Source organism: Centruroides vittatus, unplaced genomic scaffold, assembly GCF_030686945.1.
Source record: "Centruroides vittatus isolate TY-2023 unplaced genomic scaffold, ASM3068694v2 contig_543, whole genome shotgun sequence".
Taxonomy (NCBI): Eukaryota; Metazoa; Arthropoda; class Arachnida; order Scorpiones; family Buthidae; genus Centruroides; species Centruroides vittatus.
The window spans coordinates 49,293-53,808 of record NW_027122319.1 but is presented as its reverse complement, the minus strand read 5'-3'; the positions used below and the strand labels follow the sequence as shown (position 1 = coordinate 53,808).

Genomic DNA, 4,516 nt, shown 5'->3' with positions numbered 1-4,516 from the left:
GTTTAGCTAGCACTAAACACTTTGTGATTTAGATATATATACATTCAATACATTTCGTCAAACCGACTGAGTGGTTATTTTGAACATTACTTACAATATATATATATAGGTTATTGGAAGCTCTATGACCACTATTGTATACATTTCCTACACAGACATTGATGATACTAAAATGTTAGGTCAGAACTTACTGACTTCACCTTTCAATATTACTTTACGTTTTTATTTGTGTTATTCTTCATACGATAAGTAAAAGCACTGACACAACACATACTTGACTCAATTTACAGACAATAGAAAACACGAAAAAATTAATAATTTCACCCAAATTATGGAATAAGTAACTGCACTGTTTTTGTACAAGTAAAAACATTTATTCAGGAAGATATATTTTACAAATTTTCTTCTGTTTTATTTTACAGTTATCTTGAGATTTCGGTTAGCGTTTTTAACATTACTGTATCAGCAGTCAGCATTTAATTATGCAACGTGATCAAAAAATATAACTGATCTGTATTAAAGCCAACGTCTGGATAACGACAAAGTTAATGAACTGTAATACAAAAACTAAAAACGTTTACCTATATAAATTATAAATATTAAAAAGAAATATTTTTATTCAATATATTACTGACATTTAAATTACGTTTATGTAATGAAATGACCGAAATTACTTTAGTTTTGTCATTTAAGTAACTCTATTTATGGCTAGATCTTATAATTAAAATAATGAAATAAAAAAGGCACTTTGTAATAATTTTCTATTTTTGAGAAAAACACAAAAATATTCATTAGTTGTATTAATCTTATTAGAATTTTAGGATACTTCACTTTAATATTATCAAAAATTAATTGAGTTTTGCTTATCTGTGAATAATATGTTTGAATCTTCGGAAAATTCTCTCCTTAAATTAGAATAAAACCTGATGACAAGTCTGTTTTTTTATTTATGAAATACGATAGGAAACTTATCAAATTGTATTTGATAAGTTTCCTATAGCTCCACTGACTGGAAGTTTGACATAATTAAATAATTCATTGTAAGCATGAACATTATAATTAAATTATTACTGTTTATTTATTTGCCCAAATGTTAATACATGAATTGTGGTAGGACAATTCAAAATTTTTGAAATTTTGACGTTTTAGAGCCTCTTAATTTCAGAAACGTAAAGAATAAACGTAGGAACAAAATTGTGTATGTATGTATATGTTAACCTGATTTTACTATATATTCTAGGACACCCGGGAATCAAAAATTTTGAAATTTTGCGCGAATAGTTTTATATATGTTATTATATTTTTGAGATGAAATGTCAGAAGGGAGCGGAGATAAAGGATAATATCTTCAGTGAGGTCAAACTTCAAAATGGTTATTGGCATTTACTATTATTCTACATCGATATTTACAAAACAGTTAAAATTTTTCGCGATTTATAATAAATAGTAGTAATAGATAGGTACAACACTTTTGTGTATTTATATAATCAATATTCATGAAAAAACTTATGTGAGAGGCAGGTATTGAGTTATTTAAATGATTTAATTAATTAAAGTAATAATTCTAATCTAATAACCCCCCGGAAAAAAAGGGCAAACTAAAGGTCACCGAGAAAGAAGACCAACCCGGACAAAACCCACACACATTCTATTTCCTGTTATTTCTTAATTTATAAAGCAGTTTGATATCAACAATTATTACTAAGGTCGCAAGACAAATCCTGACCTTTGTCACCTCCAGCTATTAACGCACGAACGTTCACGCGCCAAATATAATTGTCATGCCAATACCAGTATGTACCGCTTTCTATGTTCTGTACTGTAGAATAATTGTAATAATTTATGTTTATTAAATATGTGGTTTATATTCAAGCATCCTTGAGTATGCTCGACACCTTATCCCGACCTCGCCTACCCTCCCCACTACACTAATTACCCTCCTACGACCTATCTCTGACAGAGAGGCCGGTAAGTGGGGTCGAGCTCGCAGCTTAACCCCCTCGGTTCTTACATTTATTACAATAATAACGTAATTTTGAAAGATTTTAACTTATACAGAATAATTTTTAAGAAAATTATACCATTTTAATAAAACTTACTTTCACGATGAATATCTTATTTAAAATAATAAATTTATTACAAGTGAGTCCCTCATTCGAATGTTTCTGCATTTGAAGCAGGTTGAGGATCTGAAAAATGTATCAGTTTTAAAACCATTTACGCTTAACATTATTAATTGTTTAATTATATTACTTAGTTATATACACAGTTTTTGTTATTATTTAATTAAATACAAAACTTTGCAAGTGAATGTTCACATATATCAAAATTTTGAAAAATGTAATCTATTTACTGGCAAAGTTTGCAACATTTTTTACAATCCTTTATATGAAGGAATGTAAAAACTCCTTCATATAAATCCTTCAACAATCCTTCATATAAAGATATGAAGGATTGTTGAAGGATTGTGAACTAAATACAACCAAAGACTCTAATGTTGCAGAACTAGTCTTACCTTTAATTCTGAATTAATATCGAAAGTTTTGAAATATAGTAACATTAATAAATTCCACATTTTCGATAACTATACAAAAAATAATAATCCGTCAACAACAATTCAAATATACAACTATAATAAATAGTAGAATAGTAACAATACTTACACCTATTGATAAAGGAGCAAAAATTGAAATATAGAAAATAAATCCAAAAAATAATGAAATAAACATAATACAATTGACAAATAGAAGATAAACTGGTAAATTCATAAAAAGGATTGCGTATAAAACAAGAATAATTTCGACAAACATACTAATTAAAGCTTTCTCGTTCAGTTTACCAGTCATCTGATCAATTATTTGAATTAGAGTATATAATGCTAATCCTTTTTTATGGATGAAGTAAACATCCTTGTTGGTTTTTATTTTAATTTCTTTTATTTCAGTTATAATGGAATGTACAATCTGCATAATTACACGAAGTATTGTATATGCAATATACGTGAATATCACCAAAATACCTAAGCCATAACCAACAATAACAGCCATATAACAGCAACAGAATGTATCGAATTCTTCCCATTCCTCTTTCTTTCTATATCTCAAGTATATATATGAATTTAATAGAATTAAATATGAACTAATGTAAGTTAATAGACAGTTGTAAGTTGCATTCTTGTGATATTTACGGTCGCCCATTTTCAAATTAGGTGACGACCGAGCAAAGAACTTGAATATATCTAAAAGTTTACTGAAATTTCGTGTGAAATCTGAAGTATTAACATTATATTGAAGGAGAAGTAGATTAGAAACCAATAGAAATGCTAATAAATGTAGAACTTTTGATATGTTTTCAGGAAGTAAAACAACACAATAATTGATCTCATTTCCTGGTTTATCCGCTATTGCTAGTATAATCTGAATCAGATAAGATGTAAAAATTTTACATATTGTAAACTGATTATAGCTTCTGAAATAAATTATACGAAAGTGATTCTACAATATTAATGCCAAATATTTGAGCCACTTTCAAAATTTCATAATAATAATTTCCCAAAACTAATAAAACTGTTTCTCTTTTCATTTCCGTATGGAATTGTCCTACCTTCTAGCTTCTTATTCTCATTTACGAATGTTTTTTAAAAATAAATGGATATTAACTACGTTAAAAGCTAATTATATGAATTGTGTATTGATAAGAGTCCTAATTGCCTTTTATTAGAAATAAAAGCGTCGATTCACATATTAGCAATTGAATTAACCTAATGCATTTTTGTTTATTTTAGTTGAATCCTGATTAGTCTTATGTTTACTTGGAAGAGATTTATATTTGGTTTACGGACAGAAATAGCAAGATTTGTAACTATAATGTAAATATGATATTAATGGAAAACTTTGAAGAAATCTTCCAAAGATTTGTATATTATTTCATAAAATACATTTTGTGTGATATTATGAATGTGAATTATAGTGGTGTCTCTTACTTGAAATTTAATTCGTTCCTAGTACGCCGTTCGAACACTGAATTGTTCAAATACTGGATCAGTTTTCTTTATTAGATTAAGAGAGAGTAAATTAATCCATTCCCGTAAACAATGCCCATTTCGTAAAACAGGAAATACACATAACTTAAGGCGGAATTAACATAAATAAATGCCCTAAATAATAAATTCAATTAAATATGAGAACAATGTGGTGTATCCGAAACACCTCAAAGACATTCTGTGGTTCTATGACCAACAAATTAAAAAGATATTTTTTCATGAAAATTTCGACAAACCTGAAATTTTTGCACGAGATTAGTTTATGTATTTAAAATGTATAAATAATGTAATATAATGATTTCAAACAAGACAGTTTTGTTAATAATATACAGCAACTGCTGGGTATAGAATGAGTAACTGGACAAACAAGCAATGATCAAGACTAAAATATTTTATAATCAGTAGAGTTCATAAATGCAAGATTATTCAAGGGCATTTTTCGAAGAAATCAGTTAGAAGCAAATTATAAATGTG

At 27.7% G+C, this 4,516-nt stretch overlaps 1 long non-coding RNA gene across 1 annotated transcript; it reads right to left on the bottom strand.

Annotated features, from left to right (window-relative positions):
• Positions 1-446: 446 nt before the first annotated feature.
• LOC136978481 (uncharacterized) lies at positions 447-2,776 on the bottom strand. The gene is made up of 4 exons (XR_010881230.1): positions 2,664-2,776; positions 2,516-2,584; positions 2,100-2,189; positions 447-553 (listed from the first exon to the last, which is right to left on the bottom strand). It is a non-coding gene; the product is annotated as an uncharacterized lncRNA (long non-coding RNA).
• Positions 2,777-4,516: the final 1,740 nt, after the last annotated feature.